Source organism: Carcharodon carcharias, chromosome 13 (assembly GCF_017639515.1).
Source record: "Carcharodon carcharias isolate sCarCar2 chromosome 13, sCarCar2.pri, whole genome shotgun sequence".
In the NCBI taxonomy this organism is placed as follows: domain Eukaryota; kingdom Metazoa; phylum Chordata; class Chondrichthyes; order Lamniformes; family Lamnidae; genus Carcharodon; species Carcharodon carcharias.
This window is the reverse complement of record NC_054479.1, coordinates 2,425,994-2,448,007: the sequence shown is the minus strand read 5'-3', so window position 1 is coordinate 2,448,007 and position 22,014 is coordinate 2,425,994. Positions and strand designations below refer to the sequence as shown.

The 22,014-nt window shown below is 43.9% G+C and overlaps 1 protein-coding gene across 3 annotated transcripts in view; it reads right to left on the bottom strand.

Annotated features, from left to right (window-relative positions):
* Positions 1 to 7,556, bottom strand: part of LOC121285630 (membrane-associated phosphatidylinositol transfer protein 2) — a 405,846-nt gene extending 398,290 nt beyond the window's left edge. The window contains exons 1-2 of one of the 3 annotated variants that reach the window (XM_041202263.1): positions 7,505 to 7,556; positions 6,453 to 6,643 (exon numbers count right to left, since the gene is read on the bottom strand). The gene's annotated coding sequence lies outside the window, so the exon portion shown is untranslated. Of the gene's footprint in view, positions 1 to 6,077; positions 6,174 to 6,452; positions 6,644 to 7,354; positions 7,411 to 7,504 lie in introns of those variants that run through there. The other 2 variants (XM_041202269.1, XM_041202265.1) reach the window with 2 other exon arrangements.
* Between the last annotated feature and the right edge of the window lie 14,458 nt (positions 7,557 to 22,014).

The following is a 22,014-nucleotide window of genomic DNA, read 5'->3' as shown; positions in this document are numbered from 1 at the left end:
TGACATATGAGGAGAGATTGAGTCGGTTAGGATTATATTCGCTGGAGTTCAGAATAATGAGGGGGGATCTCATTGAAATCTATAAAATTCTAACAGGACTAGACAGGTAGATGCAGGAAGGATGTTCCCGATGGTGGGGGAGTCCAGAACCAGGGATCACAGTCTGAGGATATGGAGTAAACCATTTAGGACTGAGATGAGGAGAAATTTCTTCACCCAGAGAGTGGTGAGCCTGTGGAATTTGTTACCGCAGAAAGTAGTTGAGACCAAAATATTGTATGTTTTCAATAAGGAGTTAGATATAGCTCTTGGGGCAAAAGGGATCAAAGGGTATGGGGAGAAAGCGGGAGCAGGCTATTGAGTTGGATGATCAGCCATGATCATAATGAATGGCGGAGCAGGCTCAAAGGGCCAAATGGCCTCCTCCTGCTCCTAGTTTCTATGTTAACATGTGGTACTCTACCACTCTACAGTGTTTACAAACTATGTCCAGGGCATGCAGGAAATAATGTAGAACCATGATTGTTCCTTTGTAAAGGCAATAGCTAACATTAGTCTTGGTCACCAACAAAATAAGATTGCTACTTATAGAATACACAACTTTAAAAAAAAAAGCAGCTTACCCTCATGAAATTGAGGCAATTTGTATTTATTTATCAATGTGCCCAAGATAACAGCAAATATCACCTTGTATTAGATTCATACTAAATTTAGCAGTTCTGTTGCTCTCACCAGCCTTCCCATCATACTTTAAATCCATACGGAATCAGCTTCTGATGACGAGCCATTCCATCCTGTTCAAAATTAGTTATCGCATCAAATATTCACATATTGCTGACAATAATTTGGCCATAAACAGAGTCAACAAGTGTAACTTCTCTGTTTGCCAACTGTCTTTCATTGTTGAATACACTGACTCTCTCACTGGGATACAGGTCTCTCCTCCCCTGAATGCAGTGACTCTCTCACTGGGATACAGGTCTCTCCTCCCTTGAATGCAGTGACTCTCTCACTGGGATACAGGTCTCTCCTCCCCTGAATGCAGTGACTCTCTCACTGGGATACAGGTCTCTCCTCCCTTGAAGGCATGAACTTGCTCACTGGGATACAGGTCTCTCCTCCCCTGAATGCAGTGACTCTCTCACTGGGATACAGGTCTCTCCTCCCCTGAATGCAGTGAATCTCTCATTGGGATACAGGTCTCTCCTCCCTTGAAGGCATGAACTTGCTCAGTAGGGCATGGGTCTCTCCTATCCTGGAGGTGCTGACTCTTCCATCAAGATTCCAATCACTCTTGGCATCGTTCCCATCTGCCTAACCCTTGCATGAGAATCCGAGAGAGCAAGTGTTGACAAGTTATTCTACTGTGGGGTGCAGCACCAATCCCTTCACCCAACCTCTACAACCAGCAGAATTCGTGGGAAGCAATTAGAAGCAAAAAGCCTGAATAATTTCCCTTCCCGAGTCCAGGAACACAGAGGCCAATGATGGCTCTGACCACTCTCCCAGCTAACAGCAACTAACCCAGCATTGAGCAGTAATCATGTAAGAGACTTTTAGATCTCTGGTTTTTCTTTGCCCTGGTTCAGTGGTTGACAACCTTTTTTTTTACCTTAAATTGCCTAAAATAAAATCTATTGAGGGCAGCATGACCAAAATCCAGCATTTCTAAACCAAATACATGGCAAATTGCCAAGTGCCCCTCGTAGAATGTTTAATTTACATATGTAATAAATTCAATGCATGCATTTTATTTACGTTTCAGTAGAAAAACAATCAATTAAAATAGATCTAACTCTTAATATCGCATTTTGCACCAATTTGCATGAATTACATAGAAGCACGTTCAAAAAGAAAATGCAAAAATGGTGAATCACATTAACTTAGTGGAAAAACAGCACGTTCCCAATTTGAATTAAAAACAATAAGAAATTTACATATAAAACTGTAAGAATACTTTTTGTCTTAAGTCTTTTTAACAGATCTGGTGATTAATGGATTTTTTTATATATAAAAAGAGAGATGTTGAAGCTTTTCGTCTTTGCAAGAAAACCAATACAGGGGGAAGACGACAACTTATACTCTATGTGAAGAGTGCTGATTGATTGCCAAGTGGACTCTGATTGGTAGAGGCATTGCCATGGAGAATGCACCAGTGATGGTGACTAACAGTTAACTGCCAAGCAATGCTCAAGTTCTGTACAACCAAACAACTATTTGGAACCTTATTACTATAAGTTACCATAATTTTTTCCAGTAAAGTCATCGTTAAAACAAACTTTAACTTAAGATGCAAAGAATTAAGAATTTCTTTTGGCTATTGATTCTCATGATAAAAGTTAGCTTCTAATAACACATTCAGAAACATTTATCATCTCAACTATGCTAGAAGCAATAATGGTTGCAATCATAAAATCTGTTCCGAAACCCCATTATCTATAACCATGGTGTATACCATTCGAACAGGTTTATTTAGGGTACAATGAAAGTTTTCATTAAAATAAACATTTGGAATTGACAAGTGCAACATGATGATTAGTCTTTAGTTCCACAATAAAAACACAGTTCTCATTTTTCTTGACTTAATATTTTTAGGTTTTTTTCATGACAATGCGATGCAACTGAAAAAAGTTAAGAGCTGCAAATAAGATGTTAAGGAGTCACAGGCCACTGGCCTTGCCCTACTTTCACAGCCCTGAGAATTTCATTACTATGAAAATCTCTAGAAAAGAGAAAGATGAAGTCTGACCTGATAAATATCATTAAGATTATGAAGGGTTTAATAGCAGAAATTTAAAGGTGATATTTCTACTGTGAGTAAGTCCATAAGTTAACAAGAGAGAAAGAAACAGAAAAGTATGTTGATGTGGTGAGATGAAGAGGAAGGAGGCTTGTTAGACTGTTTCAATGCTGCAAATTCAATGTCTAATCATTTCGAATGCATATGTTACTGCACCCAGCTTGCACACAAGGAGAAACAGGAAAGCTGACCTTATCAGCTAACAGAACTCCTCCCAAGTTTTGGCTTCCTTCTTGAGGCAGCCACAGCTTCTCGCCCAGGACACAAAAATCAATCACTTCTATCCACCAGACTATTATCACAGGCTACAACTTTATCTGCTGGTCAGAAATCTCTTAATATACAAATGTATATTGGGTTCTTTAAACTAATAATGTTACAATAATAGCAAAGAGAGCTGATTTGAGGGTCCTTCACACAATGTGAGACTGGAGTCCCAAGATGTGGTGTACAGATAATTTCAAAGCACCATCTAACTTTTCACCAAAAATTAGCCAACGGAGAAAAATATAACAATGCAAACTCAAAATACAATTCTGTTCTCAATGTAAAATAATGGATGTCCAGGGACAGTTTCACAACAGCAGCCTTATCAACTTCATGTGATGCCCAAAACCTCAAGGGGGAAGCTAGAGCAGTTTAAAAAAAAAATCACTGGCCCTGCCTTTGTGGTTGGCAGTGAAGTGACAGTGCTCACCGCTGACCACATAGAAAGCTGCCCACAAAATATCCAGCAAACCTCTGCAGCGTGGACTTCCCTTTTCCCAAAGTTAATTTTACTGTCAGCTATAGAGAAGCTCTGGTGTCCAGCAAGAGAGATGTCATCAAGCAGGCTAAGCAGCAAATCATACTGAAGAGTTCTCACAGGCCACAAATCAGGAAGTAACAACAGGTTTTATTGTTCACTTTTTGCAATTTTGCAGAAAGTGAAACAAAGATTGGGACACACACATGGGATTTAGGTGGAAATTGAAATATCAAACTTTTAAGAAGTTATTTTTAATTTGAGAAATCTGGAATTTTTTGCAGGAATGGAGAAATTTAACATTCCATAAATATAAAATTAGCTTTTCAGAGCCAGAGAGGCTGTTCAGCAATCATTATGATTTAGTACACCACCAAAAACGTAGTTATACTTCATTCAACAAGGAATAGCTTTTGCTTTTAACATTGGTACTAATTATGCAAGTTCTCATCAAATCAATGATTTTTAATATTTCACCTGCCAGGGCTTCATCAGCGCTCCCTATAGAGAAGCAGGGAATTACTGACAACTTCTAGATTTCCATGTTTAACTACACCTATGCAAATGCCAGAGTTTGCTATCAGTTTCAAGGGAGTAAAGATGGCAAACATTTCAGTCATTACAACTGCAAAGTTTGGGCCATAAATCCCTTTGGGCATTAAACCCCTTTTATCACAAAAAGGTTGTAGAGCCTTGCTCAGATCCCATCTGGAGTACCGCATTTTGTTCAGGTTACTGAACATCAGGATGGATATATCGGCTGTGGCAAGTGAAGTGCAGATTCACCCAGGCTCATAAACTTGGTTTGTATTCCCTCAAGTTCAGAAGGTTGAGGGGTGATCTCATTGAGATATTAAAGGATTCAATATGGTATACAAAGAAACTATTTCCTCTGGTGGTCAAACATTGAATAAAATGGCCTAATCTTAAAATTAGAGTTAGGGAGCTTTAAAAGGAAAATTCAGGAAGGATTTTGTCCCACAAAGCGTAGAGGAAATCTGGAATTCTCTCACCAAAAACTGTACGTACTGGAGAGTACTTGGAGCTATTAAGACTGAGATCGACATCTTTGTTGACTGAAGTTAACATCTACCTAAAAGCAAAAAACTGCAGATGCTTGAAATCCAAAACAAAAATAAAAATAAAAATACCTGGTAAAACTCAACAGGTCTGGCAGCATCTGCGGAGAGAAACACAGTTAACGTTTCGAGTCCATATGACTCTTCAACAGAATACGGACTCAAAACGTTAACTGTGTTCCTCTCCGCAGATACTGCCAGACCTGCTGAGTTTTTCCAGGTATTTTTACTTTTGTTTAACATCTACCTAATTCACCACTGTATTCCTTGTACCCAGCGATCAGCATCCATCACCTGGGTAACAAATTCATGGCTACCTCCCCCACTTAAGCCGATAAGCAAACATGGTTTCCTGGGTGCGTGCTGTGGTGGTTCAGTAAAACTGTAAATTAGATGTTCAGCAAGTGACACTGAATGATGCATCATAAGATGGTCAGCATCAATAATGGGAGAAAGTCCTCCACTCAAAGGGTTGCAAATCTTTGGAATTCTCTACCCCAGAAGGTTGTGGACGCACCATCGTTGACTATATTGAAGGCTGAGATAGGCAGATTTCTTGGATTCTCAGGGGAATCAAGGGATATAAAAAGTGGGCAGGAAAGTGGAGTTGAAGCCCAAGAACAGCCATGAATATTGCAGTGAGCTTGACGAGCCATATGGTCTTCTCCTGCTCCTGTTTCTTACGTTCTTATGTAATAATCACTGCTGGTAACCAAGTTACTTACTTGGTAACAAGATGGTAGCAAGCCAACTAGATCGACCTTGGTCTTTCTTATATCCTGCCAATATTCGTGCCATCATTAAATACAGGCAACATGCTCATCATTACATTGTTGTTTGTGGAATCTTGATGTGTATAAATTGGCTGCTGCATTGTACTACATCACAACTGTGACTACACTTCAGAAGTACTGTACTTAACTGAAGTACTTTTGGGACCTCCTGTGATCATGGAAGTCCTTCCTGGTGAAAGCTCCAATTAAAAGTCATTGGCCCAAAAAGTTGATTGTTTCTCTCTCCACAAATGCTGTCTGACCCGTTGAGTATTTCCAGCATTTTCTGTTTTTGTTTTGGATTTCCAGCACTTGCAGTATTTAGCCTTTGTTCCAAATCCTTCCTTTCTTTTCTTTAGGGGTCATTTAGAACTTCAGGCTCGATACAGCATGGCTGTAAAAACTAAATACTTTAAAAGGCAAAGTTATGGGAAAGCACGCATGGTGATAATACAGACCACATACCATCAGCGTGGTGATAAGTGCACAGGTCACTCGGCAGTGAAAGTGAAAAGCATCGTCTTTGGGAGGGAAATAGGGGAGAACTCTGCTGGCAATTTGTATAACACTGCAAATTCATTTAAAAAGCTTTACTGCGTTGCTAGCTCTCACCCTCATTCTTTTCCCATCCAAGAGGCAAGGTTTTCCAAACCAGCTTCATCCCGTTGAAGAAGACGTACCTTAAATAACCAGACATGAAGATCATGCCAGAGATCAAATATAATTCCAACAAATGGCTTTCCTTCCCAGAAAACATTCACAGCGAAATGCTCGCTTCATGGGGCACTTCATTCCTCAGTTATTGGGATCTGAGGGACGATAGCACATGGTCCTGAATCAGGGAAGGACAGGATTCAGAGCTGAGTGTCCGACTTCCTCAATCCCAGCCTCTCACTCGCCACTTCAGATGTCACGACTGACAACATCTCTCAAGCAATAACTTTGCTCAAAAGCAGACAATGTAATTCGATGCAGAATTTCCACCCGAGGCAGCTTTAAACCGCGAGGGTATCAATTGTACTTCAGAACAATTTAGTTAAAGAAATAAAACAAACCAGTAATTCAGTCGCGGTGAAACTCGGGGTGACCCACATCGACTCTGAATCGGATCTGACCGGGTCCCCGGCGGCTCCGGGTGTTGACCGGGTCCCCGGCGGCTCCGGGTGTTGACCGGGTCCCCGGCGGCTCCGGGTGTTGACCGGGTCCCCGGCGGCTGCGTCTCCTTCAAACCGGAGCCGGGCTTCACCTGAAAAATTAACCATTGATCGGATCAGCGAGACCCGGTTACACACCCGCCCCCGGGGGGGGGGAGGGGGGGGGGGTCCCGGTTACACACCCGCCCCCGGGGGGGGGGAGGGGGGGGGGGTCCCGGTTACACACCCGCCCCCGGGGGAGGGAGGGGGGGGGGGTCCCGGTTACACACCCGCCCCCGGGGGGGGGAGGGGGGGGGGGTCCCGGTTACACACCCGCCCCCGGGGGGGGGAGGGGGGGGGGGGGGTCCCGGTTACACACCCGCCCCGGGGGTCCCGTAGGGGAGGGGGGGGGGGGGGGGGGGAGGTGTCGGGGGGGGGGGGGGGGGGGGTGGGTCCCGGTTGGAGGGGGGGGTCCCGGTTGGAGGGGGGGGGGGGGGGGGGGAGGAGAGGGGGGGGGGGGGGGGAGGGGGGGAGAGGGGGGGTCCCGGTTGGAGGGGGGGGGGGAGGGGGGGGGGAGGGGGGGGAGGGGGAGGGGGGGGGAGAGGGGGGGGTCCCGGTTGGAGGGGGGGGGGGGGGAGAGGGGGGTCCCGGTTGGAGGGGGGGGGGGGAGGGGGGGGGAGAGGGGGGAGGGGGGGAGGGGGAGGGGGGGGGGGGGGAGGGGGGGGAGGGGTCCCCGGTTACTCCACACCCCCCCCCCCCCCCCCCCCCCCCCCCCCCCCTCAGGCCCCGCTCCTCCCGGTTGTTACCGGGTGAAATCCCCTCACCTCCCGGGCTCGGGACCTCGGTTCCCGCTCCCGTCCGGTCGGAGTTATCACCGGAGGGAGGGAGGGAGGGAGGGAGGGAGGGAGCAGTGTGAACCCCCCCTCACCCCGGACCCCCGCGAGCCCCGCTTGACCGCCGAGGGAGCTCCTCACCCGGACAGACAGTCCGGCTGTGTCCAACCGCCGGTCCCAACGCCAACGGGCGGCGGCGCCCGGGAGAAAGGCGCCACCCACCGTCCAGGAGTCTGCATGACACCCCCAGCTGCTCAGTCCGGGCACAGCAGCCGCTGCGCTTGGTCCTCCCTCCCAGCGCAGGAAGGTGAAGCCAGATTGAACAGGAGGTTTCAGAGCCAGGGCATCACATTTCCAGGGCCGGTGACCAATAACATGAACAAAAAGAAGCAGAGGGCGAGGAAGGGTTGGATTGTAAACCGCAGCCTGAAAGGGTGGTGGCGGCAGGTTCAATCGTGACACTCAAGAGGGAATTGGATAAAGAACAAAAACAGAATGACCTGGAAAGACTCAGCAGGTCCGGCAGCGTCGGCGGAGAAGAAAAGAGTTGACGTTTCGAGTCCTCATGACCCTTCGACAGAACTGGAGTTCCAGTCCAGGAAAGAGCTGAAATATAAGCTGGTTTAAGGTGTGTGTGTGGGGGGCGGAGAGATAGAGAGACAGAGAGGTGGAGGGGGGGGGTGGGTGTGGTTGTAGGGACAAACAAGCAGTGATAGAAGCAGATCATCAAAAGATGTCAACGACAATAGTACAATAGAACACATAGGTGTTGAAGTTGGTGATATTATCTACACAAAGGTGTTGAAGTTGGTGATATTATCTAAACGAATGTGCTAATTAAGAATGGATGGTAGGGCACTCAAGGTATAGCTCTAGTGGGGTTTTTTTTAAAAATAATGGAAATAGGTGGGAAAAGGAAAATCTATATAATTTATTGGGAAAAAAAAGGGAAGGGGGAAACAGAAAGGGGGTGGGGATGGGGATGGGGGAGGGAGCTCACGACCTAAAGTTGTTGAACTCAATATTCAGTCCGGAAGGCTGTAAAGTGCCTAGTCGGAAGATGAGGTGTTGTTCCTCCAGTTTGCGTTGAGCTTCACTGGAACAATGCAGCAGGCCAAGGACAGACATGTGGGCATGAGAGCAGGGTGGAGTGTTAAAATGGCAAGCGACAGGGAGGTCTGGGTCATTCTTGCGGACAGACCACAGGTGTTCTGCAAAGCAGTCGCCCAGTTTACGTTTGGTCTCTCCAATGTAGAGGAGACCACATTGGGAGCAACGAATGCAGTAGACTAAGTTGGGGGAAATGCAAGTGAAATGCTGCTTCACTTGAAAGGAGTGTTTGGGTCCTTGGACGGTGAGGAGAGAGGAAGTGAAGGGGCAGGTGTTGCATCTTTTGCGTGGGCATGGGGTGGTGCCATAGGAGGGGGTTGAGGAGTAGGGGGTGATGGAGAAGTGGACCAGGGTGTCCCGGAGGGAGCGATCCCTACGGAATGCCGATAAGGGGGGTGAAGGGAAGATTTGTTTGGTGGTGGCATCATGCTGGAGTTGGCGGAAATGGCGGAGGATGATCCTTTGAATGCGGAGGCTGGTGGGGTGATAAGTGAGGACAAGGGGGACCCTATCATGTTTCTGGGAGGGACGAGAAGGCGTGAGGGCGGATGCGCGGGAGATGGGCCGGACACGGTTGAGGGCCCTGTCAACGACCGTGGGTGGAAAACCTCGGTTAAGGAAGAAGGAGGACATGTCAGAGGAACTGTTTTTGAATGTAGCATCATCGGAACAGAGGCGAAGGAACTGAGAGAATGGGATGGAGTCCTTACAGGAAGCGGGGTGTGAGGAGCTGTAGTCGAGATAGCTGTGGGAGTCGGTGGGTTTGTAATGGATATTGGTGGACAGTCTATCACCAGAGATTGAGACAGAGAGGTCAAGGAAGGGAAGGGAAGTGTCAGAGATGGACCACGTGAAAATGATGGAGGGGTGGAGATTGGAAGCAAAATTAATAAATTTTTCCAAGTCCCGACGAGAGCATGAAGCGGCACCGAAGTAATCATCAATGTACCGGAGAAAGAGTTGTGGAAGGGGGCCGGAGTAGGACTGGAACAAGGAATGTTCCACATACCCCATAAAGAGACAGACATAGCTGGGGCCCATGCGGGTACCCATAGCCACACCTTTTATTTGGAGGAAGTGAGAGGAGTTGAAGGAGAAATTGTTCAGCGTGAGAACAAGTTCAGCCAGACGGAGGAGAGTAGTGGTGGATGGGGATTGTTCGGGCCTCTGTTCGAGCAAGAAGCTAAGGGCCCTCAGACCATCCTGGTGGGGGATGGAGGTGTAGAGGGATTGGACGTCCATGGTGAAGAGGAAGCGGTTGGGGCCAGGGAACTGGAAATTGTTGATGTGACGTAAGGTGTCAGAGGAATCACGGATGTAGGTGGGAAGGGACTGGACAAGGGGAGAGAGAAGGGAGTCAAGATAACGAGAAATGAGTTCTGTGGGGCAGGAGCAAGCTGAGACGATTGGTCTACCGGGGCAGTTCTGTTTGTGGATTTTGGGTAGGAGATAGAAGCGGGCCGTCCGAGGTTGGGTGACTATCAGGTTGGAAGCTGTGGGAGGGAGATCCCCAGAGGAGATGAGGTCAGTGACAATCCTGGAAACAATGGCTTGATGTTCAGTGGTGGGGTCATGGTCCAGGGAGAGGTAGGAGGAAGTGTCTGCGAGTTGACGCTCAGCCTCCGCGAGGTAGAGGTCAGTGCGCCAGACAACAACAGCACCACCCTTGTCAGTGGGTTTGATGACAATGTCAGGGTTGGACCTGAGAGAATGGATAAATACTTGGATAAATAATTGGATAAATACTTGCAAAGGTCTGGGTGGGGGCAAGGCTGCTGGGTGAGACCATGCAACCGATTGGCTGGCTCTTTCAAAACGCCCACACAGGAATGTTCTCTGAAAACGATCCTCAAAACTTCCAGTCTCTCCGCCTAACTGAACCTCATCAGCTGTGGTGCCTTGAAGGAAATCTCTGCACCCTTTCCCAAGCCTCCACACCCTTCATAAAGTGTGGGTGCCTAGAATTATCCATAAAGTGACTTATAGAGAGATTCAGCACAATTCTTGCTTTTGTACTCTAAACTACTATTTAGAAAGCTCAGGATGCCCTCAGCTCTATGGTAACCTACATCGTGTTTAAAACACTGCAGTTTGGCTGGACCCTTCATTCAGGCAGGGCAAGACTGGAAAGCAGGAAAAAATTGATCCATAGGTTGTTTTTTCAAACCTGGATAAAGATGTATATGCAACTTTAAAATGAAGTTATTTGCATTTAAACAATTAAATATGAAGTCAATGCATGGAAAAAAACATAAGCATGAACAAGGAAAATAAATGCTTTTAGCAGGTTCAAGGGAAGCAAATCAATGGGGGAATTAGTGGAGTACAGATAATGCAGGGTGGAGCTTAAGAAAGCAATTAGGAGAGCAAAGAGGGGATATGAGAAAGCTCTGGCTGGTAAAAGTAGGGAAAATCTCAAGATATTCTATAAGTATATCAATGGGAAGAGGATAACCAGGGAAAGAGTAGGGCCCATTAGGAACCAAGGGGCCAATCTATGGGTGGAGCCAGAGGACATCGCTAGAGTGTTGAATGAATACTTCATCCATCTTCACCCAAGAGAATGATGATGAAAGTATGGAACTCAGGGAGAGAGACTGCGAGGTTCTTGAGCAAATTGATATAGGGAGTGACAAGGTATTGGAGGTGTTGGCAGGCTTAAAAGTGGACAAATTTCCAGGTCCGGATGATTTGTGTCCCAGACAGCTGAGGGAGGCAAGGGAGGAGATCACAGGGGCTCTGAACCAAATTTTTAATTCCTCTCTGGCCAAGGGGGAGGTGCCAGAGGACTGGAGAACAGCTAATGTGGTTCCGCTATTTAAGAAGGGTTGTAGAGATAAGCCAGAGAACTACAGGCCAGTGAGTCTCATGTCAGTGGTAGGGAAACTATTGGAGAAAATTCTAAAGGAGAGAATCTATCTCCACCTGGAGAAGCAAGGTTTGATCAGGGATAGTCAGCATGGCTTTGTCAGAGGGAGGTCATGCCTAACAAATTTGATTGAATGTTTTGAGGGGGTGACCAGGTGTGTAGGTGAGGGTAGTGCAGTTGATGTAGTTTATATGGATTTCAGCAAAGCCTTTGACAAGGTCCCACATTGGAGACTTATAAAGAAGACAAATGCACATGGGATACAGGGTAATTTGATAAGGTGGATTCAAAATTGGCTTAGTTGTAGGGGACAGAGGGTGATGACAGAAGGATGCTTTAGTGACTGGAAGCCAGTGTCCAGTGGCATACCACAGGGATCTGTGCTGGGTCCCCTATTATTCGCCATTTATATAAACGACATAGATGACTATGTGGGGGCTAGGATTAGTAATTTTGCAGATGACACAAAGATTGGCCGGGTGGTTATCAGTGAGGTTGAGTATCGTGGTTTACAGGAAGACATAGATGGGATGGTCAAATGGACAAATAAGTGGCAGATGGAATTTAACCCTGAAAAGTGTGAGGTGATACACTTTGGAAGGAGTAATTTGACAAGGAAGTATTCAAAGAACTGCACTAGGAAGTTCTGAGGAACAAAGGGACCTTGGCGTGTGTGTCCATTGATCTCTGAAGGCAGAGGGGCATGTTAGTGGGGTGGTGAAAAAGGCATATGGGACACTTGCCTTTAACAATCGAGGCATAGATTACAAAAGTAGGGAGATCATGTTGGGAGTTGTATAGAACCTTGGTGAGGCCACAGCTGGAGTACTGTGTGCAGTTCTGGTCGCCGCATTATAGGAAGGATGTGATTGCACTGGAGGGGGTGCAGAGGAGATTCACCAGGATGTTGCCTGGGATGAAACATTTAAGTTATGAAGAGAGTTTGGATAGACTTGGGTTGTTTTCGTTGGAGCAGAGAAGACTGAGGGGTGACCCGATCGAGATGTACAAGATTATGAGGGGCATGGACAGGGTGGATAGGGAGCAGCTGTTCCCCTTAGTTGAAGGGTCAGTCACGAGTGGACACTAGTTCAAGGTGAGGGGCAGGAGGTTTAGGGGAGATGTGAGGAAAAGCTTTTTTACCCAGAGGGTGGTGACGGTCTGGAATGCGCTGCCTGAGAGGGTGGTGGAGGCGGGTTGCCTCACATCCTTTAAAAAGTACCTGGATGTGCACTTGGCACATCATAACATTCAAGGCTTATGGGCTAAGTGCTGGTAAATGGGATTAGGTAGGTAGGTCAGATGCTTCTGACCTGTCAGTGCAGACTCGATAGGCCGAAGGGCTTCTTCTGCACTGTGATTCTGTGATTCTCTGAAGTGTTTGATCTTTTCTAATAACGAAAATTCTACCATCACTCAGATAACTGGAGGAACATTTGCACAACATTTTAAAATACATCGTGTTGGGTCAATCATTGAGGAGCATGATGCCACCACCAAACACATCTTCCCCTCACCCCACCCATCAGCATTCCATAGGGACCATTCACTCCGTGACACCCTGGTCCACTCCCCAACTCCTCATCTCCTTCCCACGCAATTTTAGAAGATGCAACACCTGCTCCTTTACCATCCAAGGATCCAAACACTCCTTTCAGGTGAAGCAGTGCTTCGCTTGCACCTCCTTCAATTTGGTCTCCTGTATTCACTGCTCCCAATGCGGTCTCCTATACATTGGGGGAGACTAAACTTAGACTGGGTGACTGCTTTGCAGAACAACTTCACTCAATTCGCATGCATGACTTGACCTTGCTGTCGCTTGCCATTTCAACGCGCCATCTTGCTCTCATGCCCACACGTTTGTCCTTGGCCTGCTGCAATGTTCCAGTGAAGTCAAGTGCAAGCTCATCTTTCGATCAGGCATTTTACAACCTTCTGGACTTAACATTGAGGTCAACAACTTCAGACCATGAACTTTCTCCATCTTTATCACTTTGTAAATCCATTTTTAAAATTTATTAATTTCTTATTTATTTATTCACTTTTTTATACTTTATCCTTTTTCCTCAACCCCCTCAGAGTCATCTGTCACTTGGTTCTATGTTGTGTTTTCACAGAACACTGACCCTTGTTCTGCTATTAACACATTCTGCTATCTTATATTTATGCTGCAATCAGCACCTTCTATGGTAGTAGTTTGTAGCCATGTATAAGTGTTTAATGTGTAGTAACTTAATAAAATGTTTCATATAAAACCTCTCGAGAACTGGTGGTCTGATTCCTGAATTTAGAGTTGCATCTCAAACATAATGCTTAAAATTATAGGTTATGACAGTTGTTCAAAGTTTCCTTCTGGGATTTTTAAATAACTAAGCTGTAACAACTGCAAGGTCATAACAATTGGTGGCTCTTGCCAGGATAAATTATATTTCTAATTCCTTGTTTAGTTTGGAATTGGTGAATCTTAAGCTTACGAGTACAAGAGGCACTTTGAATTCAGGAGTTGGTGAGGTATTTTAGAAGTGGTGAGACTGCAAGGTGGCTTTGGCAACTGCTAAGACTTGGCTGGTAGTAGAAGAGATAACTCTGATTGGATTGGAGAAAATAATAAAAAGTAAGTTAACAGAGTTGGCAGATAAATTAAAATTGGGGTTACCTGCGGCAGCTAGGATATCAGATATAGTTAAAAGTATAGCACAGCATCTACAGTTGGAAGTGAAACCTGACACTAGTGAGTCACAGCTGGAGGTAGTGAGACTTCAGTTGCAAATGAAGAAGCTTTAATTAGAAGCAAGAGAACTAGAAATTGAGAAGACGGAAAAGGAGGAAAGAGATAGAGAGAGAGAGAGAGAGAGAATTCCAATTGAAAATGTTGGCAGTTAGAAAGATGTCAATAGGTGAGGAAGGATTTCGCTCTAGAGTAGAACCTAGTGGGGAGATGTTTAAATTTGTACAAACTCTCCCAAGGTTTGAGGGAAAAGATATTGAAGCATTCTTTATTTCATTTAAGAAGCTGGTTAACTTATGTAATGGCCACAGGAAAACTGGATGTTATTATTACAGTCTAAGTTGTTAGGTAGGACGCAGGAGAAATATGCTTCGCTTTCAGAAGAAATGTCGATGAATGATGGTGTGGTGGAAAAAGCTATTTCGTGTGCATATGAGTTGGTTCCTGAAGCATACAGGCAGAAATTTAGGAATATAAGAAAACAGCCTGGGCAAATTTATATTGAGTTTGAAAGAGTAAAAAAAAGTAACTTTGACAAGGTGGATACGGGCATTAAAAATAGAGACAACCTATGCAGCTCCTAGGGAAATAATTCTTTTGGATGAATTTAAAAATTCAATCCTTTCAATAGTAAGAACTCATGTGGAGGAACGGAGAGTTGGCTCTGCAAGACAAGCAGCAGAGATAGCTGATGATTATGAGTTGGTTCACAGAACAAAACCTTTTTTTCCATCATCCTTTCAAATTGGAATAGGATAAAAAGTGGGAAGGTGAAAGGAAGGTAGGTAGTCAGGGAAGAGAAGGAGTAGCTGGAAGTTCCCAGGAAGTTTTTTCTCAGAATAAAAAGGAAGGTGCTGAAGGTAGAAGTGACATTTGAAAATTGAAGTGTTTTCATTGTAATGAAGTGAGGCACACGAAGTCAGTGTGTTGGAGATCGCAGGAAAAATCTGTAGGAATTGTAGGGGTACAGAAATGCTCTGGAAGTAAAAGTACTGCGGGTTCTGAGGTTCAGGCACAGGGGAAACAATGGTTTGTGTACAGGTGAAACAGGGAGAATCAGTGAAAGGTAAAGAAGGGGGAATGTGTTCACAGTTTACTCAAGAGAATTCTGAGGAGCAGGTCGCAGAAATGTTTAGAGATTTTGTGTGTGAAGGGAAAATCTTTCCATGTGTACAGGGTGGAGCAGGTAAAGAAGTTAAAATTTTAAGAGACACAGGGGCTAGTCAATCCTTAATGTTGTGGAATAATGATATTTGTTGTTCAAAGGGAGTGCTGCAGGAGAAGGTAATAATAAGTGGGGTGCATGGAGATGCTAAATCTATTCCCTTGTGGAAGGTAAATTTAAAGAACAAATGGAAGACAGGTGAATCTATAGTTGGTGTGGTAGAAAAATTGTCCATTGCAGGGGTTCAATTTATGCTGGGTAATGATATAGCTGGATAGTAATTATGGGTGTTGCCTATGGTAGTTGAGCAGCCTGCAGAAGTGTTTTCAACAGAGGTGTTACTGAAGGAACATCCTGGATTGTTTCCTGATTGTGTGATAATGAGATCCGAGGCCCATAGGGAAGAGCAAGATAAATACGATAAGCAGGCAGTTCAAAGGCAAGAAGAAATCCAATTAGCTGGCACTGTATTTGATAACATTCTTCAGGAGGAAAGAATGCAGGACAGTTCAGTTGAAGTGTTTAACTCAAAGAGGTTTGTGGAGTTACAGAAAAATGATTTGCAATTAAAACAGTTACATCAGAAAGCTTATTCAGAACCCGAAACAAAATGTATTCCAGGATGTTATTATCTTCGGGAAGGTATTCTGACGAGAAAATGGCGGTCGGATCATGTCTCAGCAAATGAAAGCTGGAGGGAGATGCATCAGATTGTTATCCCATTAGGTTATAGAAATGAGATTCTGAGGATTACTCATGAAATTCCAGTGTGGGGACATTTAAGAATTAGGAAAACACAGGAAGAGGTACAGAGGATTTTTTGGCCAGGATTACATTGGGATGTAGTCAAATTTTGTAGAACCTGTTATACATGTCAAATAGCAGGAAAACCACAAGCAGTGATTAAGGCAGCGCCTTTAATCCCAATACCAGCATTTGAAGAACCTTTTACCAGGGTCATGATTGATCATATAGGACCCCTCCCAAGACTAACAGTGGAAATCAGTATTTATTGACAATAATGGATGTATCTACCAGGTTTCCTGAAGTGATACCTTTAAGAAATATTACAACTAAGAAGATTGCGGGGGAGTTAATTAAATTTTTCGCATGATATGATTTACCTAAGGAAATACAATCATATCAGGAGTCAAATGTCATGTCACAGCTCTTTAAGTAAGTAATGAACAATTTACCATCCTAGCTTACCAGCCGGAGTCACAAGGAGATTCGGAATGATGGCATCAAACTTTAAAAACGATGATAAGAGCGTACTGTCAGGATGATGCACAGGATTGGGATACAGGAATTCCATGTTTGTTATTTGCTCTTTGAGACGCTCCTAATGCATCAACTGGTTTTAGCCCTTTTGAATTAGTTTATGGTCATGAGGTAAGGGGACCAGTGAAATTGATTCATTAGAAATTGGTGGGTCAAAATTCAGAAACTAATCTCCTGGATTATGTATCAAATTTCAGGGAAAGATTGAACAGAGCGTGTGAGTTGGCTAGGAAACATTTAAAGACTTCACAGCAAATGATGAAAGTGAGGGCAGATAAGAATGCTAAAACTCGCAGATTTGTTTCTGGAGAGAAAATACTAGTTTTGTTATCAGTACTAGGCAATTCATTAAATGCAAGGTTTAGTGGGCCTTACAGAAAAGAAATGAGTGAAGTAAATTATTTAATACTCCAGATAGAAGAAAGAAGCAGGGGGTGTGTCATGTACTTATGCTTAAAAAATACTTAAAAAGTATGCTTAAAAAGTGATTTGGAAAAGCTATTGCAGTCACACAAATCTATTTGTGGAAATAAGTTGGGAAAGACATTTAGTTTTACATGATGTATGTATAGGAATATCATCTAGAAATATCATCTTCAATAATGCAACAACCTTATAAATTAAATCAGGCAAAGTTATCACAAGTACAAAAATAAATTGATTTTGTGCTTCAAAATGATATCATTTAGTTGCAGTAACTGGAGTTGGCCTATTGTACTGGTACCCCCGAAACCGGATGGAACACAAAGACTGTGTGTGGACGATCGAAAGGTGAATGCAGTGACAAAAGTGGATTCATATCTCATACCACAGTTGGAGGATTGCATTGAGAAAATGGGACAATCAAAATTTATCACAAAGATTGACTTGCTATAAGGGTACTGGCAGGTAATGTTGTTGGAGAGAGCAAAGGAGATATCAGCTTTTGTAACACCAAGTGGACTATATCAGTTTAAAGTCATGCCATATGGTATGAAGAATCCACCTGTGACATTTTAAAGACTGACAAACAAAGTAATTGCAGGTCTAAGCAATTGTGCTGTTTATATTGATGATCTAAGCATTTTCAGTCAGATGTGGAAGGAGCACTTACAGCATCTGGAAGAATTATTTACTTGACAAAAGAAGCTAATTTGGTGATGAACCCTGGTTAAAAGTGAATTTGCAAAATGCAAGTTATGTATCTAGGCTGTACCAATGAACATGGTAAGGTGGCGCCGAGAGATGCAGAAGTCAAGGCTACCGTGGATTTCCCAGTGCCTACAACAAAACGAGAAGTTTTGAGATTTCTGGGCATGAGCGGGTTTTACTGGAAATTTCTACCAAATTTTAGCCAAGTGGTTGCTCCACTGACTGAACTATTAAAAAAGAACAAGAAGTTTCAAAGGACACTGGAGTGTCAGTAGTTATTTGATAATTTGAAAACAATTAACTATGACACCAGTGTTGGCAGTACCCAATTATGCCAAGCAATTCAAGTTGGCCGTTGACGCAAGCAATATAGGCATTGGGGCTGAACTGTTACAAGGTGATGACACTGGAACTGAAAACCGATAGAGTATATTCCATAATAAAAACAAAAAACTGCGGATGCTGGAAATCCAAAACAAAAACAGAATTACCTGGAAAAACTCAGCAGGTCTGGCAGCATCGGCGGAGAAGAAGAGTTAACGTTTCGAGTCCTCATGACCTTTCAACTGAACAGACCTGCTGAGTTTTTCCAGGTAATTCTGTTTTTGTTTAGGGTATATTCCACGGTAGTTGAATGTACAACAGGGAAGATATTCAACGATTGAAAAAGAGACTTTGAGTTTGGTGTGGGCATTGCAGCATTTTGAAATTTATGTTGCAAACAATTCATCAGAAACAATTGTTTATACAGGCCATAACCCTTTGAAGTTTTTGGACAACTTTCATGACAAAAGTGCAAAGCTTTTCAGATGGAGTCTATTATTACAACCATTTAATCTACTTATTATACATATTGATGGAAGAGAAAATCTGTTCACAGATGCGTTATCAAGAGTTTGAAGCTTACTGGAAAATGGAACATTTTAAAAGAAAACTTGGACATTGAACTGGAGTGATTTCTGTTGAAACCAAGGACTTGTGTGTGTATATATATATTTTTTAATGCATGCATCTGGTAATGTAATAGTGCAATAAGTATAGGAGATATTGTGAGATGGGTTATTAAAATGAAGCCATCTTTTAGAATTATGACGGTTCATTTTCTAGAACAATGATGTCATGAAGCTATTTATGTATGTATTATTGGAAAATACTTTTCTTTTAAAATAGAGGTTTAGTCTGTGGGCGTGTCTTAATTGGATCAAAGCTGGCTAGTCTGGGTGCTTTGATGTGTACTAGTTTTGATATGTAAGGGAGGTAGCATGCAATTGCATTTCTTTGAATAGAGCATTCAAGTGGGGTGAAAACTACCAGCTAGCCAGCAGATACAAAGCAATACGTTTATATTACTAATAAAATTGGTACTAAAAGGTGGAGTTCAAAGAGGCTGGTGAAACAATGAGAATTTACATTCAATGAGCGATACTAGGTGTAACTTCAGCAGTTTTGTGTGTGCAGGGCAGAGGCAATCTGAGATCAAAAGCAGCTATAAGCCTCCAACTGTCTCCACAGGAACCAAAGTGAAAAAATCTCATTTTGAATTCATAAGGTGAAAATGCTTTGCCTACTGTTTGGTTAAGTCTATGGGTTGCTGTTGCCTTAATGGAGATTATTTTGGGAACTTGTTAAAAGTTATGATGGTAGTAGTTTGTAGCCATGTAAATATGTTTAAAATGTTGTAACTTAATAAAATGCTTAATTTAGTTTCATATAAAACCTCTTGAGAACTGGTGGTTTGATTCCTGAATTTAGAGTTACATCTCAAACATAACACTAAACAACTGTCATAACCTTTAATTTAAAAAATTTCCCTCTGGGATTTTTAAATAACTCAGCTGTACCAACTGCACGGTCAGAACACAAAGGGCAATAAAACCATTTACCAAACCCCTAATATACAGAAACTTCTCTGACCATACTATCCTCCTCCGTTTTCTAGCTGGGTGGTACTGCCCTTGCCTGGTTCCATTCTCATCTATCTAATCATAGCCAGAGTTTTGCTTGTTATGGCTTCTCTTCCCGCTCCCATTCAGTTGCCTCCAATGTTCCCCTCCTACTTCTCATATATATGCTGCCACTCAGCGACATCATCCAAAAACATAGCATTAGTTTTCACATGTCGCTGACAGCACCCAACTCTACCTCACCACAATCTCTCCCGATGACTCCTCTGTCCCTAAATTGCTAGGTTGCTTGTCCAACATCCCTGCTGGATGATCTGAAATTTCCTCCAATTAAAAATTGAGAAGACCAAAGCCATATTTATATCTTCGGTTCCCACAACAAGCTCTCTTCCCTAGATACTGACTCCATCCCTCTCATTGGCACCCATCCTTGGCTGAACCAGATTGTTCACAACCTTGATGTCATATCTGACTCTGAGATGAGTTTCCAACTATTTTCATCTACATGACATCGTCTGATGTCACCTCTGGCTCTACTCATCTGCTACCAAAACCCTCATCCATGCCTTTACTCCTAGACTCGACTATTCCAACGCTCTCCTGATCGGCCTCCCACGTTGTAGCCTCTGTAAAGTTGAACTTATCCAAAACTCTGGTGATTGTGTCCTTACTCTCACCAATTCCTGTTCAGCCATCTGGTAGCTGGGTTAGATATATCCAGTCTTTTCTGTGTATAAGACACAGATAGGGCAGAACTTTATGTTCCGTGGACGGGCACACACCCGACCTGAACAGGTGTAGAATTGCATGTGATAATGTCAGGCAAGCGTCATCACACACACGCGATATTTCACTCAGCGGGCATGCGCAGCAGTCGGAAGCGTACCTGCCGACAATTAAGCAGGCAACTATGCACATTAACAGTGCAATCGTCAGCGATTTTTCATGGCCTGTCCAACCTTACGATTGGCAGACGTGTGAATCGGCCAGGGGGCCGGTACTTTTTTGATGAAACCTCATCCAAGGGTGGGATGAAATCTCCATTAGGAAATAAAATACGACAAAATATCTGGGGACAGCACTTTTATGATATGCTTTCAGGTGCTTGATTGTGCTGCATGAATATCTTTTGCAGCTTTTTTGTGGTTTATTTTATGATTTGTAGTGTGCAGCTCCCTGAGGCAGCTGTCTGCCTTCAGCGAGCTCTCTCGAAGCGCTCACCTGCACCCACGGTAACCTCATGAACCGCCCTCTTCCCAGCTGGCTGTTAAAATGGCCAGGCAGTGTGAAATCACGTTTGGGGGCCTGTTTCCCAACTGCTCCCACGCCCAATGAGGGAAAAATTCAGGCCATGGACAATTTTCCACATTGTCCAATACATCAGCAGTGTCATAGTTGCATTGCAGTAGTTTGGTTAGGAAGGTATCTGGTTCATGGTTCACAGAACTCAGCTCTACAGCCAAAAAGTGTTAACAGAGCTGATAGATTTGGCTGTGTCCAGTACAAAGAAAAGAACAAAGAAAAGTACAGCACAGGAACAGGCTCTTCGGCCCCCCAAGCCTGCGCTGATCATATTGCCTGTCAAACTAAAACATTTTGCACTTCCGGGGTCCATATCCCTCTATTCCCATCCTATTCATGTATTTGTCAAGCTGCCTCTTAAACACCACCACCTCCTCTGGCAGCAAATTCCAGACACTTACTACTCTCTGTGTAAAAAACTTGCCCCGCACATCTCCTCTATAGATTTCTCCTCTCACCTTAAATCTACGTCCCCTAGTAATTGACTCTTCCACCCTGGGAAAAAGCTTCTGACTATCTACTCTGTCCATGCCACTCATAATTTTGTAAATACTATCAAGTCGCCCCATAATCTCCGTCACTCTAGTGAGAACAATCCAACTTTCTCCAACCTCTCCTCATAGCTAATAACCTCCAGACCAGGCAGCATCCTGGTAAACCTCCACTGCACCCTCTCCAACACCTCCATATCCTTCTGGTAATGTGGTGACCAGAACTGCACGCAATATTCCAAGTGTGGCCCAACCAAGGTTCTATACAGCTGCAGCATGACTTCTCAGCTTTTATACTCAATACCCCTGCCAATGAAGGCAAGCATGCCATATGCCTTCCTGACTACCTTATCCACCTGCATTGCCACCTTCAGTGACCTGTGGATCTGTACACCCAGATCCCTCTGCCCGTCGATGCACTTAAGGGTTCTGCCATTTACTGTATAATTCCTACCTGTATTAGACCTTCCAAAATGCATTACCTCGCAATTGTCCGGATTAAACTCCATCTGCCATTTCTCCGCCCAAGTCTCCAACCAATCTATATCCCGTTGTATCCTTTGACAATCCTCTTCACTATTTGCAACTCCTCCAACCTTAGTGTCGTCTGCAAACTTACTAATTAGCCCAGTTACATTTTCCTCCAAATCATTTATGTATACTACAAACA